Raw genomic sequence first — 23,763 nt, forward strand, 5'->3', positions numbered from 1 at the left:
TCAACGCGAGAGGACGCTTTAAACCAGTTTCGCATCATTTGGCACTGCGAGCGAATGTGTCGGTTTGTTCGCAAAGCTAGTTTCAATTCAAGCAAGAACGATTGTATCAGCTACTGGTGCTTTGCATTGGTGAGAAAGAAAACCAAAAACGAAAAGTGGACAACATTACATAAAATCAGCCGTTCTAATGGCTCTAAATGTTATCTATAGAACTGTTAAGATTACTTCTGTGCAAATCGAAGGTAGAAATCATCAGTTTCGTGAAAATCCAAAATAATTTGATTTGCTTCGTGCACTTTTCGCTGTGCAAAAATCGTTCGAGATAAATGTTCCGAACTGTGCTAAATATCGTACACGGAAAGAAATCCGTTACTGCTGTTATAATTAGAAAATTATGAAACCAATGATTTTAACTTATCATGAAATCATGAGCAATAACTCTTCTCTCATGAAAATTTATTATGGTTCGAAAATGCGTTTCTTTCAAAGCTCGTAGCTCCAATTTTCTACCCGGATATCACTTTGAATCCTCTGCCTCAAGTGATGTGATAGATTAATGGTAAAGCAAAAAGCAGACATTGAAAAGCAAGACCTACTGAAAATGTTTACTTGACATAACATGAAAATAAAGATAATGAACCGATAATTGACATCATAAGAGACTAAGCACGGCTACGCTTTTCATTTGACAAACATTAATGTTACATTTTGCTGATTGTATTCTTACATATTTGGTTGTGATCGTTGTTGCTAGAATAATATTCCGAGAGATAGCGTTTAATTCGATTGTGAATTTGGAACATCAGAAAAATATTTTGTTGAACCATTTTGATTAATTAAACTGAAGTAATGAACGCAATTAAACACGTTATCTCTTGCGTTGTCGTATTTCAAAAACAGAATATTTTCATTTTAAAAGAAGTTCGTCGTGCTTTTAACTGAATTTATATAGCAAAAATGACAATCGTTGCAAAAATCACACATAACGCCTGAATTTATGTTGCAAAAACTACCATCGTAGCAGAAACACGCCTGAAGTTATACCCAACAGCTTCAAATGCATTACGTTTAAATTGCATGGAATCAGTCCGAATGGATCATGATCCGAGAAATTTTGATCATTGTGTATTATCATAACATGAAAATATATTATTTTCCCCAAATCAGGACTCGTTTTGCTCATTTCAAGAATCGGAATTTTGCTCGTGTGAAGAATTCCACAATTTGGTCCTTCTAAAAGGCAGAAATGAATCCTGTACAGCATCTTGATAGTTTCTTTCAATGAAATATGCAAATTCGAAATGAGATAGTCGACGTTTAAAATTTTAGTAGTGAAAAAAGTGGAACGTTTCGCAATTCACACAACCGATCAACTATCAATTCAAATTCGAAAGTGTAAAGAAATCGTATCAGTTTTATTCGTATTCACGACATCCAGTTATGTCTAAACTAAAAAGACTGGGCGTCTCACCGACGAGCGTAGACTGGTTCAAATCGTACTTTACTAACCGTTCAGTTCGAGTGAAAATTGGATCTTCAACTTCAGATATATTCTCAAATCAATCTGGAGCTCCGCAAGGAAGCAATCTTGGTCCATTACTGTTTTTGATCTTCATTAACGACGTTTCCTTTCTGTTACCACCGGAATGCAGATTGGTTTATGCAGATGATGCAAAAATTCTGAAAGTCATCAAGAATCTCGAGAACTGTTTTGAACTACAACAAATGATACAAATATTTGCTGATTGGTGCTCAAAAAATTTCTTATGCTTGAGTATCGAGAAATGCTGTGTCATATCATTTCATCGGAAACCGGATCCTATTCTGTACGATTACGCAATTTCGGGAAGGTCACTGACGCGAGTAAAAAGCATTAAGGACCTTGGTGTCACATTGGATCGTGAAATTACCTTCAGACTCCACTATGACAATATTTTAGCCAAAGCTAACCGTCAACTTGGTTTTATCATTAAGGTTGCTAAAGAGTGTCGGGACCCGTTATGTCTAAGATCATTATATTGTTCACTTGTACGTTCAATATTAGAGTCAAACGCTCTAGTATGGAGCCCCTACCATGCTCACTGGATCGCCAGGATTGAGGCTGTTCGAAGAAGATTTGTTCGGTACGCTCTGCGTTTGCGACCGTGGCGAGACCCTATAAATTTACCGCCATACGAAGATCGGTGCCGCCTTTTGAATATCGAGCCATTGGAGTTACGACGTATAGCCGCTCAAGCAACTTTCGCTGCTAAACAACTGTTGGGGGACATTGATAGCCCCACACGAAACGACCGAAATTAGCTCTGCGCCTAATTCGTATTACTGTTTTTGAATTAGTTGATTTTAATAACAAAATTTCCAAAATAACTATAAAATTAGTTAAAATTTAGAATTTACTGTGCTGAAAAAAAACTCTTATTTTTAGAGAAAGTGTTTAGTTGGCGAATATTCTGGACACAAACCAGCAATATTTCAATCCACGAAATTCTCATTGGCAACTAATTTCGTTATTAAAATCAGAAACTTTGATTCTATTTATCTATCACCGTCATTACTGAAGGACAGCACAAAGAAAACAAAAATGAAATTGGTTTTATTAACAAGTTTATTAGCCAAAAACTCATGAGAAGTATCAAAGCAAAACAATCCATTAAAAAGCTAAAAGGGACAGTCTTGTTGAAACTGCTCGCAAATTGTTTAGATGTTTTTCGCATGTGTTACGATATATCCCTATATAAATTTCTAAACCGATATGTAAAAATGACGTGAACTGTTAGTGGAAAGTGTATTTATTCAGAATTTGTGCGCATTTGAAGCGATTGTGCGTAAAAATGTTTTTACGCGGAACAGTGAATTGAGTTTCGAATGTTGCACTCTAATTGTACATGTCAAATGATGTTTTTTGTATCTTCCAACCTTCCGGGCCACGCCGTTCGATGTACTACTTGTATTCTGTTTTTATTTTCCGAGTGCTCAAAGTTTTCAGTGAGAGAGTCGATTTCGCGAAGTCGAATGAAGAAAACAGCGATTCAGAAGAAAAATGTTCAAAAAGAAGTTTATGTTTCGCTTATGTCTTTTTCTCCAATACAACATCGTATTTATACCTGCCAATATAGAAAAGACAACGGCGACTGAAACTTTTTTCGGTAGTAGTGTGCCATCTAGTGGCTAGTAGTCATTACGGTGTTAGCGTTATTTCGGCGACAGAGCGCCATATAGCTGCAAATTGCAGAAACCAATTCAACCATTTATGTTGGTTGAAAACAACGTTTTATTTCTCTAATTCAACTAAAAAATTAGTTGAATGGATATAAAGTGTGCCTTAGCTAAGAAATGACAATTGGTGAATTCAACTAAAAAAATAGCCATTTCAATAAATATTTTATTATTATCAAGGAAATTAGAATTAAAAAATCTAAATTAGCAAAAGTAAGATTTTTTTAGTTGTCTCAAAAAATAACTAACTAAAATCAGAAAATCAACTAATTTTTTAGCCAAAATGCTGATATCGGTCTTTCCGTGCGTATCAAATATGATAACACTCGCACATGTCATAGGATGTCATCCATTATTTTTATGCTCTAAACTCTTAAAGCACAAATGAGCCACATTTGATTACTAAAACCATGACTTTTATTTAGAGAAACACTTTAGAAAAATTGTGTTGATTTTTAGCAGTGTGCTTGATATTGAAACATTGAGGATAAAATTTTGAATTTCATCAAAGCAACCTGACTTGTTCCATCGAGTGTAAACAGAATAAAGCACCATGCAATCCGAAGTGGGTATAAAACCGTGAATTAAATAACGCTTGAAAAAAAGGCGAGTGGGTAATGTCAGAGACATAACTGGATGTCGTGAATACGAAAACAACTGACATGTCCCTAACACTTCCGAATATCAATTAGTTGGTCAATTGTATGAATTATGCAAGCATTCCCCTTTTTCACATTTTTCGCAAAAACAAAGAAGGCTTCACTTGATCTCGATTACTGTGAATTTCACACAGCGAAAAGTGCACAAATCTATTCAAACTGTTCTAGATTTGCACTAAACTGAAGATATTTACCTTCGATTTGCGAAGAAGAAATCCTAATAGTTCTTTAGAAATCTTTTAGAGCCATTGGAACGGCTGATTTGGTGTGATGCTCTTCACCTTTGTCCCCATTTCGTTGTTTTTTCACCAATGCAAACGACTAGTAGCTGCGACGTAATCGCTCTTGTCGGAAGCGAAACTAGCTTTGCAAACGACACAAAATACATCTGCTCGCAGTGGCGATAGAATCCAAACTGATCCAATTTTTGGTAAGAGGTTTCTTTTTAAGTGATTTCGTTTGTAGCTTTTTCACTAATGTGTGGTCCTAACGGCTATAAAAATAGCAGCATATAGAATTTTAATGTTGATTATTTCATTTCGGATTTGCATTTCATTGAAAGAATCTATCAGGATGCTGTACGGGATTCATTCCTGCCTTTCAGAAGGACCAAATTGTGGAACTCACTACGACATTAAGCACTGTTCGGAACATTTTTCTCGAACGATTTGATGTACAGAAGCAGATATTTTGTTCTCTTCCTCAGAACGCGTTCTGATTGGCTGGTGTTGACATGGGTCAAATGAGACAGGTTTTTCAATAGTGTCCTATTGAAATACTTCAATGCTGTTGCTATACACGTTTAAGTTGAAAAATTTTGATTCTATTGGTAGTTAGATTTTATAAATCTTTCCACAGATTACTGAGCTGTGAACTTTCAGCAAGGTGTGAACGAGAAAGGCAAACGCGCCTTATGAATTATCCTCTTTGATACTCGTTTATACCAAACATTTCAGAAAAGTTTAAAATTGAATTATTTGAGATTATGTCACACAACTGAAAATTTTATCATAAAATTGTGATCATATTTCCGATGGCATGTAGCAAAAATTATATTGATTCGTTAGATACAACAAGAGATATTCACGATCAAAAACTTATCACTCTCTCAGAGGGTAAATTTTGAAAAGGCGCCCCATATTAAAGTAAGTCGTATTCACGACAAAAAAACAGAACACCGTAGCCAGTTGACAGAAAAGATATAAATTAATGTTACCATCACAGTTCAGTAGACAAAGTGACAATTTGAGCACCCCCAGAACGGGGGGTTCGGCCAAGCCGCCACTACGCAAATGTGTGAATAAAGTGAGCCGCTTGTTTACGACCAAATCTTTAAGCTCAAACAGTAAATCAATAATCCATGCATGTACATACAACAGAAACGAATGTAGAAAAGCCGCCGGACTCGGGCAGTCAACGTTCCGGCTTTCCGATGAGCTGCAATGTCATGGTTCTCTGTCGGAGATGGTTATGAAATTTTAAACGATTCTTTCGTCATAGGGCGGCACCCTATTTTAGTAGCGTTTTTTTGTCGCTATCCCTTCCAGCTCGGTTGTATTATGAAAGGCGACTCAAAGAACAAAGCATAACTTGTTCAAAATGTACTCAGTTTTTGGCATGGATTTTTTTTTTAACCGAATGGTCCGGCACCGGAATAGCAAGTTCCGGCGGTCGTTGGCAATGGGGAAGGTCCGTTCCGGATAAAGTGAACTAAAACAAAACCACACTTAATTGCTTTGGCGCGCAAGTTGTGTCGAATCGCCATTTAATTCTCCACTCCGTGGCTGTTCCCCGAAAACTGCGCGTTTCCTGGCCAGTGCCCCCCTTCCCACTTCATCCGACGGTTTTCCGCAGTACCGTAGGAAATTGTAGCACGTTTTGCTACTTTCGCATGGTTCCTGGAAAAAGGATACCGCACATGCATTAAAGTGTAGGCATCTATGGACAAAGTTGCTCTTTACGGTTATCTTTCTTCTCTCGCAGGGTAATTATCCATGTTGGTTTGGTTGATGCACAACGGCAGTGGTTTTCTTCCGCTAAGCCACCAGCAACTTTGTGGAGCGTCATAAAAAAAAACGGCAATTAGTTTCAATTGCGCCTGTTCTCTTCTACCCTTGCACCGTCGAATCTCCGAAACGAGGTTTCGAAACGTGCTTCAAGGGTTTAATTACACACACCAACCCTAAGCTGACAATGAAATGCATTAGCCGGACGGCCAAAGGAATGATTTATCTTTCATCGGAAACCGCAACGAATTTTTCGACACCAATTGAGAAAAAGAAACATTTATTATTGTTTTGCACCGAACTTCAGCTGCACCCACTTCGGTGTCTTCGATAGCGGAACTCCCGGAACAACCGACGGGAAGGGGTTTCGGCAAGCGTGCGCACGTGGCCCGATACTGGCGCTCCGACAAACATGCAAACATATAAATAACTGACATCCGAACACTCTTCCACTCGCATTCGCGCAGCTGACAGCTCAGTGACTGTTTATTTATGAGCCTACTGTGTTTTTGATGAGTAATGTGTTGTTTATGGAAACGTCAACACCGTGTTTCAACAGAACGCTTTCGTTGCCTGGCGACGATCCTGACCGATTAGCTTTCGGCGTGGCATGCGTGGAAAATGATCGGGGTCGATCGGGTGGTGATCGGTTAGGCATATTGTGTCAGCAAATTGTACAAATGGCTGGGTCGATATTTAGTGGTGTGATCTTTACAACTTCTGATGGATAGTTTCTATTACATTTCAATTTACGTAATGCTCGAAATTTCTTGAAATCTGAACACTTGGGTGGAACAAGGTTACATACGAAAAAACGAAGAGTTGTAATTTCGTGTTTCTTTTGAGTCCCATAATGACTATGCAAATTTTCAGCACGATCAATGATGCGAACTATATTTATAAGTGAAGTGGACTTGCAGATTGGATTCGGTTTTGTGGAATCATCGGAGAAGAAAACAAGGGTTTATGAATCAGAGTGGAGCACCGACGAATCTGCTCTGTACATTTCAAGCCTTCAATGTGTAGAAATCCAATGAATACGTCGAAAAAAAGAATAATGTTTTGGAGTAATAAACGAGCCTAAAATTATTTTTGGAGTAAAATGGTAATAAATGGCTCGGTATGACTTCATTTGGAAAAACATAACTTATTCGAATCATTGTTATAGACTAAAGATTATTGCAAAAATCAGCTGCCCTTTCCTAAGTGAAGAGCCAGGCCCGTACCAAGGATTTCTTTTCGGGAGGGGCCCTCAAATAAAAAAAATAATGTTGCTGAAGATTACTTATGTACCTAATTCTAGGTGTGTCTTTTGCGGCATTTCTAACAGACACTGAGAAGTTTTCCACTGGAACTGTCATTATGGAGTAATCAAATAAAATTTTTGACTATGCCCGAGAGAATGGCTATTGTATTACATTTCTTTACGTTTACTGTCATGTAATTTCTGTATCACATGTCTAAGACAATCCACAAGACTTGTGATGATGCCATTTATTCTGAGATCATTTTATATAACCATAATTCACAGCATAGAGTAGCACAAGTAGAACAAGTTTTCGTTTCGATAAGATATATCATCGTGCTAATTGTAATCAGTGTATTCCATGTCGTTTTAGGATTATTTTTTATCCTTTCATAAATTTTACAATTTCAGTAGATTTTGCAAATAAGCGACTTCAATATGTTAAAAATGAGATGACAGAACTCTTGTAACGTTTTTTAACACCATAACTTACAATAACGGATGTAACACTTCGTAACGCTTGTATTTTTCAAAAATGTAACACATGTAACGTTTTGTAATATTTTAAACTTACAAAATTTGACGCATGTAACGATTTGTAACGCCTATAACTAAGGAAGGAGTAATGCTTCGTAACGCCCAAAACTTATTTAAAGTAACGAAAGTTACGCTTTGCAACACCTCTAGCTTTCAAAAAAGTTACGCATGTAACACTTCGTAACGCCTGTAATTTACAATGGTGTAACGCGTGTAACGCCTATAACTCACTAAAAACTAACGCATGTAACGCTTCGTAACGCCAAAAACATATACAAAGTAAAACATGTCACGTTTCGTAACGTCTAAAACTTGCTAAAAAGTAACGCTTCGTAATGTCTATAAATTACAAAAATAACGCTTTGTAACGCCTATAGATCACCGAAAATTTACGCTTTTCAATGCCCAAAACCTAAAAAGTAATTAATGTAACTTAAAATGCTACAAACGCGTAAGGCTTCATTGTTGTTGTCATTTATTAGCTTCTTTAACCACGTTTGGGTCGTTCACTGCACAAAGTAATGCTTCGTAACGCATATAACTTACAAAATAGTAACGCATGTAACACTTCCTTGCAGCTATAATTCACACAAAATATAACTTACATAATAGTAACGCATGTAACGCTTCGTAACGCCTATGATTTACAAAATACTAACACATGCAACGCTCCATAACACCTTTAAATTACACAAAAGTAACGCATGTAACGCTTCATAACGCCTATAGCTCATTAAAAAGTAACGCATGTAGCGTTTCGTTACGCCTTTGACTCATAGAATAGTAAGACATGTAATGCTTCATATCGCTTATAACTTACACAAAAGTAACGCATGTAATTCACAAAAAGGAAAGCATGTATGGCTTCGTAACGCCTATAGCTAATAAAAAAGTAACGCAAGTAACGTTTCGTAACGCCTTTGACTCATAGAATAGTAGCATATATAATGCTTCATAACGTTTAAAACTTACACAAAAATGACGAATGTAACGCTGCGTAACGCTTATGATTTTCAAAAAAGTAACACATGTAACGCTTCATAACACCTCTAACTTACACAAAAGTAACGCATGTAACGCACAAAAAGGAAAGCATGTAACGCTTCGTAACGCCTTCAACTCACGAAAAAGTATCGAATGTAAAGCCTATAGTTTACATAAAAGTAACGCGTTTAACGCTTCGTAACGCCTTTAACTCACGAAAAAGTAACGCTTCGTAACGCCTATAACTTTCACAAAAATAAAGTATGTAACGCTTCGTAACACCTATGATTTACAATAAAGTAACGAATGTAACGCTTCGTAACGCCTATAACTTACACAAAAATAACGCTTGTAACGCTTTGTAACACCTATAACTTATAAAAAAGTTACACAAGTAACGCTTCGTAACGCCTTTGATTCACAGAATATTGACACATAACACCTCTAACTTACACAAAATTAATGCATGTAATTCACAAAAAAGGAAAGAATGCAACGCTTCGTAATGCCTTTAACTCACGAAAATGTAACGAATGTAACTCCTATAATTTCCATAAAAGTAACGCAAGTAACGCTTCATAACACCTTTAGCTCACGAAAAAGTAACGCTTCCTAACGCCTACAACTTACATAAAAGTAACACTTACACTAACTTACACAAAAGCAACGAATGTAACTTACAAAAAGGAAAGCATGTAACGCTTCGTTACGCCTTTAACTCACGAAAAAGTAACGAATGTAACGCCTATAATTCACATAAACGTAACTCGTTTAACGCTTCGTAACGCCTTTGACTCACAGAATATTAAACGCTTCACAACGCCTATAACTAACATAAAAGCAACGCACGTAACGCTTCGTAATGCCTTTAACTCACGAAAAAGTAACGCAAGTAACGCTTATAACTTTCACAAAAGTAAAGTATGTAACGCTTCGTAATGCCTATGATTTACAACAAAATAACGCATGTAACGCTTCGAATGTCTATCACTTACAAAAAATAACGCATGTAACGCTTCGTAACGCGTATAACTTTCACAAAAGTAAAGTATGTAGTACTTCGCAATGCCTATGATTTACAATAAAGTAACGCATGTAAAGCTTTTTAACGTCTAAAACTTACAAAATAGTAACGTTTTCAACAGTAATAATTTCCACAAAACAACATATGATTTGTAACCCTCAATTTAAAAAAATTATCGTATGCAACACTTTCTAGCTTCAGTAACTTTTTTTTCATATAGAGGACGGGTATAGCGTAATGGGAAGTGAATACCTTTCAACCCGCAACCCGCCTGGGTGCGATTCCCAACCCCCCACGCATAGGGCCAGAAAGTTTTTCTAGCCCGAAGAATAAAACCTTTACAATCGAAACAAAAAATATTCCATAGTACCTTTTCACAGGCGTTGAAATAGGCCTCAAAAAATATCGTAACGTGTATGAGCAATTCCATGCCACTTCGTCCAGAAACGGAATAATTCTGGCACGACCCCCTTGGATATGCATGAGACTTTACATGTGTGATCGGTATAGCAAAAGAAGTATTTTACGCAGTTCGCGAAGTTTTTTTCACTCATGACTATTTTTTGAAACGGGCGTATGTGTTTTTGACCACATTATTTTCAAACAATTATTACTAGAAATCTACAGCTTTTACAAAAAAGTACGGGTGTGTAATGTCCGAGACATAAATGGATGTCGTGAATACGAATAAAACTGATACGATTTCTTTACACTTTCGAATTCGAATTGATAGTTGATCGGTTGTGTGAATTGTGAAACGTTCCACCTTTTCACTACTAAAATTTTAAACGTCGACTATCTCATTTCGAATTTGCATATTTCATTGAAGGAAGTTATCAAGATGCTGTACAGGATTCATTTCTGCCTTTCAGAAGGACCAAATTGTGGAATTCTCTACACGAGCAAAATTCCGATTCTTGAAATGAGCAAAACGAGTCATGATTTGGGGAAAATAATATATTTTCATGTTATGATAATACACAATGATTAAAATTTCTCGGATCATGATCCATTCGGACTGATTCCATGCAATTTAAACGTAATGCACTTGAAGCTGTTGGGTATAACTTCAGGCGTGTTTCTGCTACGATGGTAGTTTTTGCAACATAAATTCAGGCGTTATGTGTGATTTTTGCAACGATGGTCATTTTTGCTATATAAATTCAGTTAAAAGCACGACGAACTTCTTTTAAAATGAAAATATTCTGTTTTTGAAATACGACAATGCAAGAGATAACGTGTTTTTATTGCGTTAATTACTTCAGTTTAATTAATCAAAATGGTTCAACAAAATATTTTTTTGATTTTCGTTAGATGGTGTTCCAAATTCACAATCGAATTAAACGCTATCTCTCGGAATATTATTCTAGCAACAACGATCACAACCAAATATGTAAGAAAACATTCGAACAAAATGTAACATTAATGTTTGTCAAATGAAAAGCGTAGCCGTGATTAGTCTCTTATGATGTCAATTTCCGGTTCATTATCTTTGTTTTCATGTTATGTTTAATTCTCTATTAGCCGGTGGGTAAAACAACACGATTATTAAATAGCATGCTTCAGGATCAAGTAAACATTTTCAGTAGGTCTTGCTTTTCAATGTCTGCTTTTTGTTTTACCATTAATCTATCACATCACTTGAGGCAGAGGATTCAAAGTGATATCCGGGTAGAAAATTGGAGCTACGAGCTTTGAAAGAAACGCATTTTCGAACCATAATAAATTTTCATGAGAGAAGAGTTATTGCTCATGATTTCATGATAAGTTAAAATCATTGGTTTCATAATTTTCTAATTATAACAGCAGTAACGGATTTCTTTCCGTGTACGATATTTAGCATAGTTCGGAACATTTATCTCGAACGATTTTTGCACAGCGAAAAGTGCACGAAGCAAATCAAATTATTTTGGATTTTCACTAAACTGATGATTTCTACCTTCGATTTGCACAGAAGTAATCTTAATAGTTCTATAGATAACATTTAGAGCCATTAGAACGGCTGATTTTATATAATGTTGTCCACTTTTCGTTTTTTGTTTTCTTTCTCACCAATGCAAAGCACCAGTAGCTGATACAATCGTTCTTGCTTGAATTGAAACTAGCTTTGCGAACAAACCGACACATTCGCTCGTAGTGCCAAATGATGCGAAACTGGTTTAAAGCGTCCTCTCGCGTTGACGACCGGAAGCCAAATGACAAAAAGTGAATTAAAGTTTACAAACGTAACAATTAAACCACGCGCCCGGGCAGCCATTGTTGTACCGGGCTCGGCCCCTGCCATCGCTTGATGCTCGGACTCTGCCACCCGGCAACGGATCCCATTGTTGCATCGAACCGATATCACCACGTGCTTTGGACGCCATTGATAACCGGCGAAGGACGCCATACATAGTGTTAGTGCAGTGCCAGTGTTGCTGAGAAGACAGCAAAGTGAACCACCCCACCCAACCACTGTGGATAGGTTGTGACGATGGTATTTGTGTTAGTGGAAATTTTTTCCTCCCGACCACTGTGGATACGGTCGTAGTGAGTATTAGTAAATCTTGACCCCCCGCCCAGCAGACGGGAGGAAAGATCGACCGTCAGACTCTGCTATTGCGTGCCGTAGGAGAGGAGGGCGCAACCGACGTCCGCCTCCCCGCCGACCCCTTCCTCATACTAAAGAGTATCGAAAGAGTGGTCGGAAAGGACCCTCACAAGATAGTCTCCGCCTCGAAAGAGGCAAGAGGAGCGCGTTACATCCTCCGAACAACCTCTCGAGCTGCGTACCGCGCACTCCTGGGAGTGAAGGAGCTCATTAACGGTCAAAAGGTCGAAATCATCCCCCACCCCACCCTCAACCAAGTTCAAGGGAAGATTTTTGACCCAGACACCAAAAACTGGGACACTGAAACCCTTTTAAACCTGCTCCAACCCTAGGGCGTGTGCGCCGTACGGCGTATCACCAGCCGAAAGGACGGAGTGGTTTCTAACACCCCACTACTGGTCCTCTCCTTCTCCGGCTCCGTTCGACCTCAGCACGTTTACGTGGGTCTGATCCGCACGGTGGTAGAGCCGTACTATCCTCTGCCCATGCTATGCTACCAGTGTGGCAAATTCGGACACGGCAGCGAATTCTGTCCGAATCCCAAGATCTGCCTTTCCTGTAGCACACAACACGAGCTGGCCGAGGGCATCCAATGCCCGAACCCCCTAAAGTGTGTCAACTGCGGCGGAAACCACTCCGCCCGCGACCGAAACTGCGACCACTACAAGGAGGAAACAGCGATCGTAAGACTCAAGGTCGACAGGGGGATATCTCTCCCGGAAGCCCGAAAACTGGTCAAGGCCAACACCCCCAGCAACTCCTTCTCAGTTAAACTAAAAGGCCGTTTAGCTGAGGACAGCTCCGAGAAAGATCGGACTATCGCCCTCCTCCGGGAGGAAATAATTTTTAACCACGCAGAAGGTGCGCTCTCCGATGCCGCGCTGTTTGAATGCGTTTTCCGCCCCAATATCTACTTCCATCCAACGCACAAGAAGAAATGATCGATTTTCGACCACGGTTCCCCTTTTATAACGTTCAGTTTAAGATATGTGCCGGACTACCTCAAAATCGTCGTCCTTGCGCGAAAAACCCGCACGGAACGACCGAAATTATTTCTGCGCCTAATTCGTATTTCTGTGTTTGAATTAGTTGATTTTAACAACAAAATTTCCAAAATAACTATAAAATTAGTTAAAATTGAGAATTTACTTTGCTGAAAAAAACTCTTATTTTTAAAGAATGAGTTTAGTTGGCGAATATCCTGGACAAAAACCAGAAATATTTCAATCCAACACGAAATTCTCATTGACAACTAATTTTGTTATTAAAATCAGAAAATTTGTTTCTACTTATCTATCACCATCATTACTGAAGGACAGCACAAAAAAAATAAAAATGAAATTGGTTTTATTAACAAGTTTATTAGCCAAAAACTCATGAGAAGTGTGAAGGCAAAACAATCCATTAAAAAGCTAAGAAGGACAGTCTTGATGAAACTGCTTGCGTATTGTTTAGATGTTTTTCGCATGTGTTACGATATATCCATATATAAATTTTTAAACCGATATTTAAAAATGACGTAAACTCTTAGTGGAAAGTATATTTATTCAGAATTTGTACGCAATGTTTTCACGCGGAACAGTGAAGTGAGTTTCGAATGTTGCACACTCAAATTGTTGTCAAATGATGTTTTTTTTTTATCTTCCAACCTTCCGGGCCACGCCGTCCGGTCTACTACTTGTATTCGGTTTTTGTTTTCCGAGTGCTTAAAGTTTTCAGTGAGATAGTCGATCTCGCGAAGTTGAATGAAGAAAGCAGCGATTTAGAAGAAAAAAACATTCAAAAAGAAGTTTATGTTTCGTTTATGTCTTTTTCTCCAAAACAACATCGTATACCTGCCAATATAGAAAAGACAACCGCGACTGAATTTTTTTCCGGTAGTAGTGTGCCATCTAGTGGCTAGTAGTCATTACGGTGTTAACGTTTTTTTCGGTGACAGTGCGCCATATAGCTGCAAATTACAGAAACCAATTCAACCATTTATGTTGGTTGAAAACAACGTTTTATTTATCTAATTCAACTAAAAAATTAGTTGAATGGATATGAAGTGACAGCACGTTTAATTGGTAAATTCAACTAGAAAAAAGTACGGGTGTGTAATGTCAGAGACATAAATGAATGTCGTGAATATCAATTAGGTGATCGATTGTGTGAATTGTGCAAGCTCTCCTCTTTTTCACTTCTAGAATTTGAACCGATACATACACCTAAACTAAAGAAGTGATTAGTTACATTGAGCATTCTAACATACAATTAAATATTACGAAATAATCAGTATAATACTTTCTGGTGGTTCTAAAAAAACCATTTATGAAGGTGTTCGTGATGGAAAGTGACGAGTTGAGTTCGAATCTATTCTAAGTCGGTGATATGCATTTTATACAGCAGTCAACAGAAAAAAATTGCACAAAGCTTATCAAATTATCCCAGATTGGCACTACACTAATGATTTCAAATATGCAATCTTTATATAAAATTTGGATCCATTAGAAGGGCTGATTTTGCATAATGTTCCCAATTGTTATCAATTTTTCGTTGCATTTTGCTCCAATGCAAACGACCAGCAGCAGGAAAGAAATCCGTTACTGCTGTCATGATTAGAAAATCATGGAATCAATCATTTTAACTTCTCATGAAACCATGAGCAACAACTCTTCTCCCGTGAAAATTATTCATGGTTTGAAAATGCGTTACTTTAGGCATGTATTTCTGTCAAACCTCGTAACTCCAATTTTCTACCCGGATATAACTTCGAACCCTCTGCCTCGAGTGATGTGATAGATTGCTTAATAGATCAATAGTAAGGCAAAAAGCGGACATAGAAAAACAAGAATTACTGAAAATGTTTCCTTGATACTGAAGTACCTTATGATAAAAAAAGACCCGGAATTTTCATTTTAAAATTCCTTCGCTTGTCCAATCGATAAACTTTTATTCTCTCAACGTTGGCAACACTTCTATACAAATTCTGTCAAATTTTGACGCATATCGTACGATTAGATTTTGTTTGGTGTCTATACAAAGAAGTTGAAAAATTTTCGTGTGGCGATTTTTATAATGGATGAAAATTTAGAAAAACGTGCGTGCATCAAATTTTGTGTTGCAAATGTATTTAAGTGTTCCAAAACGTGGAAAATGTTAGAAAAGGCCTTTGGTGAATCGTGTCTAGGAAAAAGTACGGGTGTCTAATGTCAGAGACATAACTGGATGTCGTGACTACGAATAAAACTGACACACTTTCTTTATACTTCCGAATTCGAATTGGTAGTTGATCGATTGTGTGAATTGTGCAACTTTCCCCTTTTTCACTACTAGAATTTCAAACGATGCGCCTAGACTAAATTACAGATTAGTTACATTAATCATTCTGAAACGCAATTAAATATAATGAAATTACTAGATAGTTCTTTATAATAAAACTGGGCCGTATAGAGTACAGTAAAGCAAAATTTCGCATAATTCTTTGAGAGTATTATTATGGTTCTAAAAACTACAAGGATCAGCCCCATGGGGTTGTTCGAGCCGTTGATGTGGAACAAGGCAACCAAAATTTCTAATAATCTACAATCAAACGGTTCAATCAATCGTCACACTTTTGAATTCGCAAATGCACGAGAGTCTGCTTAGGGCATATTCAGTAGTGTTTTAGTTCTAGATGCATAATTTATGCCAGTTACAAAATTTAAATCTGGATTTTATTTACTCGTGTTTCAAATATACAGAAGAACTGGTCGAATAAATAAAACTAGAACGGATTGCTGGGGACACGTTTGTTCTAGTTTCTGTTCCATTATAGATCTTCCATATAGAACTTTTAACTGCTGAATTTGCTCTTAGATTGAACTTTATTAGGAACCAAAACCGAACACGCGAACCCAGAATATAGACTTTATTTGTCGTGATTTGTATTTGTTTTGTAGTCGACGAAATTACACCAATAGCCCAAATGTATGCAATTATATGTTTGTACACGATACGGATATCGATATTTAAACTTGCGATGCGGATATCGATATTCAAGCTTCTCTTCGCCAAGCTTGTGTTCAAGTTTGGTATACAAGCAGTAATTTTTATAGCGTTTATCTACCATTACTACCATTCTGTGATTTCGGTTGAAGCGATAAACTTTTTCTTATTATCAATCGAGTTCATTTTATATAAATTGGAAAATAATCTTATGCACTCCAAATTTACCCTGGGGTAGTTGTCAATTTCTCAGGCGAAACGACATAACATGGAATTTCATCCGAGCTTGCATGACACAAGATTAGAGCATATCAATTAAAGCTTCAGACCGTTTTATGGCACTTTTTGTCTAGCAACAACCTACCTCTAGCAAGCTACGTATAGGACTGAAACGTTAGCTATAATTTTGCTTCTATTTATAGCTTCGCGTGCTTCCAACAGCTTCGCTTTTGCATCGATTGACCAATCAGAACGCTGCTTTCCCTTCGATATATCGCTTACTCCTTCAAAACCGTCGACTATGGCAGGGAAATCCGGTATGCCGGAGATTTTTTGCAGACAAAATAGGACAGTGCTAGCTATTAATCAACATTTCAATGATATACAATTAAAAATACATGGCTATGAACATTCAAATCAATACGTAGAAATATTTCCTATTAAATCGTGACATAATATTAATAATTGATACGAAATTGACTGAGCTGTAATTATTCAAAACCTGACCACATTTCTACGTGTGTTTTTCTTGAGTTTCTAATTTGCACCCCTATATAGAAAACAAAAATGTGTTCCACATTAAAAGAACCGAATAGAATTGTAAAATAACGAATTGGACCTGAGTTCAAGAACTAAATTTAGAACCAAGAACAGAAGTTCTGCTGTCATTGACGACTGCTCCACCTGACGATTGAAGTACAAATGAGAGCACGACCTGAGGTTTGGCACCACGCTAAAGATCTGCTCTCATTATTGACGACCACTGCTCCCGACGATTGAAGTCCAAATGAAAGCACGACCTAAGCGTTTGAGGCTTTATACCACGCAAAAGGTCTGCTTTCATTGACGACTGCTCCACCCGACGACTGAAGTCCAAATGAGAGTTGCGACCTGAGCGTTTGAGGTTTTTAACCACGCAGAAGGTGCACTCTCCGAAGCTGCTAGTCCCACGACGTCTGCTTGCATCCAACGCACAAGAAGAAATTATCGAATTTCGACCACGGTTCCTCTCTTATACGCAGTCAGTTGAAGATATGTGCCTGACTACCTCAAAATCGTCGTCCTTGCGCGAAAAAGCCAAGCAAAGGTAAAGAGTTTTTCGCGTTGTTTTCAAAATTTGAGAAGTTAATATTTGAGTTGTTTGTGGTTATCTCACACTGTTCAAAATATTATCCTAAATTCCTGATCATATTTTTGATGAAATGGTGAAAGAATTATGTTGCTGCCTTTAATACAAGTCGAGATATTCACGATTAAGTTCTGCCCATTCTTCCATATGGCTAATTTTGAAAAGGCACCCCATAGTAAAGTAAGTCGTATTCACGACAAAACACAGGCATCGAGTGGTATAAACGTTTCAAAGGTGGCCGTACAAGCTTGGATCATGATGAAACATTGAATCGGCGAAGCAAATCTTGTTGCAAAATCGTTCTGTACCGATTAGAGAGATCGCTGTGTTATTGGGCATCTCTTATGGATCAGCCGAACAAATTTTAACTGATGTTTTGGGTTTGAAACGCGTCGCTTCTCGGCTGGTGTCAAAAAAGCTGAATTTCATTCAAAAACAGTGTTGGTTGTGTCGCATTTTTTGATCAAAAACTCAACCAATATCATCAACCAAGCACCGTGGCATGCATGTATTGCCGCAGGAGGAGAGTACTTTGAAGGCGATAATAAAGAAATTGAAATTTTGTGTTTTTTAATAAAATTCCGGTTTTTTTTTATCATAAGGTATATTCATTTAATAATCATGTTGTTTTACCCCACCGGCTGATAGAGAATTAAACATAACATAAGAATAAAAATAAAAAATTTTAAGTTTTCTCAAACTTTGAAAACAACGCGGAAAACCTTTTACTTTTGCTTGGCTTTTTCGCGCAAGGACGACGATTTTGAGATAGTCAGGCACATATCTTCAACTGACTGTGTATAAAAGGGGAACCGTGGTCGAAATTCGATAATTTCTTCTTGTGCGTTGGATGCAAGCAGACGTCGTGGGAATGATTTAATCAACCTGCAGCGACGGAGAGTGCGTTAAAAACCTCAAACGCTCAGGTCGTAGCTCTCATTTGCCTTCCGGTCGTCAAGACGAGAAGACGCATTAAACCAGTTTCGCATCATTTGGCACTGCGAGCGGATGTGTCGGTTTGTACGAAAAGCTAGTTTCAATTCAAGCAAGAACGATTGCATCAGCTGCTGGTGCTTTGCATTGGAGAGAAAGAAAACAAAAAACGAAAAGTGGACCACATTATATAAAATCAGTCGTTCTAATAGCTCTAAATGTTATCTAAACAACTATTAATATTACTTCTTTGAAATTCGAAGGTAGAAATCATCAGTTTAGTGAAAATCCAAAATAATTTGATTTGGTTCGTGCTCTTTTCGCTGTGCGAAAATCGTTCGAGATAAATGTTCCGACTGTGCTAAATATCGTAGAGAACTCCACAATTTGGTTCTTCTAAAAGTCAGAAATGAATCCTGTACAGCATCTTGATAGTTCCTTTCAATGAAATATGCAAATCCGAAATGAGATAATCGACGTCAAAACTCGTTGAAAATTTTAGTAGTGAAAAGGAGGAAAGTTTCGCAATTCACACAATTGATCAACTATCAATTCAAATTCGAAAGTGTAAAGAAATCGTGTCAGTTTTATTCGTATTCACGACATCCAGTTATGTCTCTGACATTACACACCCGTACTTTTTACGTTTCGTCTTTGACTCATCAGTGCAGAGCAGTTCAAATTGAACTGCTTAGTGCTAAACTGATAATATTTAAATTGTTAAAGTTTCTTATTAAAAGAAGTTTGTTGTGCTTTTCACTGAATTCAAGTTGCAAAAATTACCATCGTACCAGAAACACGCCTGTAGTTATACCCAGTGTTGGTGATTCGTGAGAAATTCCGTGAACGTAAACGATATTTATCTGTGTCTGGGCTAACATGTATACTTACGCACCACTGGAAATTCACTTGGATTACCCCTCAATGAATGAATTAATTTTGACGTTTGGTGAACTGGTTCATTCAATTACGAATACTGAGTGGAGAACCACTCCAACTATCGTAAATTAATTGTTTAACGATTGAGCTTGTGTGGAATCATTCAACAGAAGAATCGTTAGCCGATATTATCCGAAGACGATCGCTGATTGCAATCATTTCGCATATTATCTTCACGAATTTTATTTCAGAAGTGTTGGAAATTTCATTGATGAACAATCCATATTTGTTATTCGGGTTTCACTTATGCTTACAACTAATAACCTGAAAATATTGATTACGAATCATTTGTAACTAGAGAATTGCAGAGACTGGGATGAAGTAAATTTACAATAATGGTAGGTTTAAGCCATTAGAATATCACGGCTGTGTTTGAGTATATTATATAAAATCAAAAACTTTCACATAGATGCATTAAAGACTGAGAGTGCAAAAAGCCTTGCCGAAAAGAAGTCAGTTATTAGCTTGCAGTGCTTTATATTTTAAATAAAATAAATTTCGTCGGATTAAATTCATTGAGAATAAACACAAGTGAGGCCTGCAATAACTTTACATGATATCATTGTTAAGAGCTTGGATGCATTACAGATCCATTTCGGATATTTGAAATCTTTTGTAGGAAACAAAAAAGTGAAACCATTTATGCAATAAAAAAATACTGTTTTTTGAACAACTTGTATTATTTATTTTTTAGCTACGACAGAGCAGATAAAGAAACCAGACCACATTCGTGTCGCTTACGCTCGTTGGCATGACGTGACTCATAGCAGCAGTGAACGTTTTCTGAAGAGAAATCAAAGATAAATAATGTATTTTCTAATAATAAAACATACTGCCATTCCATCAAGAATCATGTTTATTCCCTTGCGCCAAAAAAGTGATCAGCCCGAGTGGTATTAATAAGTGAGTTTAGAACCTGAGAACAAGGAAATGAGCGTTTGTTTAACAGCAAAAGAAAACTACATTACCTACAAAACAACAGTACGGAGTCGATTGGTTGTCGTTCTAGTTTGTGCTCCACGATTTGCTATGAGCTTGAATTGATCGGCAATTACACTTTATGTTAACTTCTTCTGTGTTAAGATGGACCGTAAGACTTCAGAGCCGTCTAAATGGACACCAGAAAGGTAAAAGTCCTCTTCTGTTGATAATTCATTCCTGTTTTAGCTAACTTCCTAAATGCTTGTGTTAGATGACATAAAAGATGTTCAGTTTGCAGTAAATAATCCATAATTATTCAACACTATTATGCATAAGACAGAGATAATCGAGAGAACGTAAACAAAATACATTTGTCATTTCAACTGTTTTCCAAATGAGGGCAAAACTAGCATTGACAGTAAATAAAGAAAAACATCGGTGAATGTTCCGACATTGGTTTCAATTTCTGTTTAGAAATTATCGTATACTTTAGATCAATTTTTGATAAATCGATGAATTGCTTTTTCTGTTATGGTAGGTTTTTTCTGTTTTCCTTCTTTCCGCTTTCAATATTTATTCGTAGGAAAGAGAAATTCGAGAAAGTTTCGCCCATCTTTCAAAACCCGCTGATTTATTTCTGTAATCAGGGATGCTCGGTCATTTTTTTTTCAAGAATCTGTATTCGACACAAAAATCAGTCTAAAATATGCATCATCACCCCGTTTTCCCTAGAAAATTGAAGAATTTCGAAGACTAAGTCTATGATCGGTTTTTGAGATCTGCATCATTTTCTAAATCGGTGCAGCACATTGAAACTCGTATTGTGTAGCACAGATTGACTAGTTCACCTGGCATCTTTGTTGGGCAGTTTGTGAGCTGTTAACACACAGAAAAAACCCGTTTTTTAAAACATAAAAAAAAATTGGTTAAATCAAATTAGAACTGTTACTATCACCATATCAACAAAAAATCTATTAGAAATATTCGGACTTTATTTATATTTACAATATTTTTTTGGTGTGTACGTCGTTTAACTACACTGGCAAAATTTGTACGTTAGCATGATGTGTAAAATTTTCAAACTATCACATCAACAAATGAAGTTCATGAAAATTCCACACAACTCTTAAAATAAGTGTAAAAACAGTAGCTATTTTGTGGAAATCATGCTACATTTATTTGAAATACGCATCAAAACGATAAGATATACCGTTACCTTTAGTTTCTGTATGAATTCCATGTGATTGTCACATTGTTTTCCATATAGATTTTAATTGAAGTACGGATGACCGAATCAAGTGTTTTGCACATACATTTTTGCTGTATTCATTTTCACTAGAAAATGAAGTATTAAACACATGTAATTCGATTCAAAAGCAAAACGCTTCACATCCAAAGGAAAACACATCCAAGCTAAGTTAAAAATAATTTAATCTTGCTCCTTAATGAATTCACACATGAAATCTTAAAATAAATCGCTTTGGTTATGTATTGAAAAGAAAAAGCATATCAATTTAGTTGCTATTTATATATGAATCGATCATGTAAACTTTTTTTAGTGTATAAAACTGCATATAAGTGCTGCAGATTCAACTATTACTTGATCCCTGCATTTATTTTTTGAAAATGTGCAATATTTGTACATTTGAAATAAATACCGTTTTCATGAAAGAATTCTTGGGACAGTGTAAAAACAATATAATAATCTTCATGGCACAATATAGAGCATGAAACGATGTTATCTTTTTGATTTTTCTACCTATTCAGAAAGACCACTAGTCAATATATGTTGAATGTTTGGAAATACGATCTGGCCACTCTGAAAGGCTGTCAAGGTCAACGTTGCCAGGTATACCGATTTATCGGTATTTATACAGATATTTGACCTCTATACTGCAATACAGATATGTAATCCTAAAATACCTGTAATTCATGGATCGTACCGATTTTCGTTGATAGCATGGATAGACAGGAGAACAGGCTGTTACGAGATCTTTTTTTGCTCACCAAACTGAGCTTTGGTGACATTTCCGTGAACTTATGTTGACGAGATTCTGATACCGATATGGTACAGATAGATTTTTGCGCCGAATACAGATTTTTAGAAAAATGACCTGGCAACGCTGGTCAAGGTATACAAGGAAAACTTTGTTTTGAAACGCGTTGAGGAAAAATAGTTTTAAATAATTTGGATGTTTCGGTGGCTTTTCTGGAAGGAAGTTTTGAGTAGATTATAGTATTATAAACTGACACTTTGTATCTTTTAGACAATCGATAATCCAGCTTCTTCAGACCCACGTACTTAAATGAAATCCACGATAGTGTTAACCTGCTTGATAAGTTCAAGCAGATAATTATGACCAAAAAGATTCGGGATGCTCGTGATATCTACAGCTTCTAAGTGCTCATGTACGTTCGCGATGTGTTTAATGTTTTAATGAAATTCATAAATCTACATGAATACAAGTAGAATAAAGAAATGTAACTATAAAGAAATGTTTGTATGATAGATTCAAATGTGATTGTCTTGTAGTTTTTGTACTACTTCTAATAATAAATCTGAATTCATTTTAAGGAGCATTACATCTTTGATGGTAGTGTCACTGAGTCGCATCCTCGAGTCGCTCAATATATGTTTTACCTGGCTGAAAAGCCGTTCAACCGTTACCTGCGTAGATGGTACAGAGAGTACAATCATTGCAAGCCGATACAAACGAGGATTTGAAAATTTTCTTGTCTTCCAGTACTGAAGTATGTCAAAACGAGTCGTAGTCGGAGCCATAATGCTTGTATCAGATTCGCAATAATTTGCAATTATGCTTATTTTCTCTCTTTTCTCTAGTTTCAAAAAATCGAATAATAACGCGTCATTTGTTGTACTCTGAGATAAAGCCGATAACAAACTATCAACGATTTCCTCATTGAAAAAACTCATCAAGTAATCTTCTACGAAACCGTTACTTGATAACATTTTTTCTTCAGTAAAAAATTCTTCGTTCAAGGAGTTTAAACCATCTAATCGATTGTTTAATGCGATCAAGTATTCCTAAAACAAGATCAAAGTGCTAATTACTGGAATTGATAAGCAAGGTAGGTAAGAAAGTTTACCCGGGCATATTTTTTTTCGCTTGCACTCAATCGGCCCGATCCTGCAAAATTGAAACGAGGATCCAGGTATAAACACGATATGAACGCCATGCTTGTACTAAGTTTGTGTATGCGAGTTTCCATTGAACTCAACAATTTTTCTGCCAGTTCATTACCGTTTTGTTTAATAACGTGAAGCTCTGCCTGACATGTTAACCACTCAGCGTAAAAATCAGATAATGGAACGTGGTATTTTTGTAATTTGAGCGTTAACAAATACATTGGCTTGAAGGCTACACAAAAATTG

Source organism: Malaya genurostris, chromosome 2 (assembly GCF_030247185.1).
Source record: "Malaya genurostris strain Urasoe2022 chromosome 2, Malgen_1.1, whole genome shotgun sequence".
NCBI lineage: Eukaryota > Metazoa > Arthropoda > Insecta > Diptera > Culicidae > Malaya > Malaya genurostris.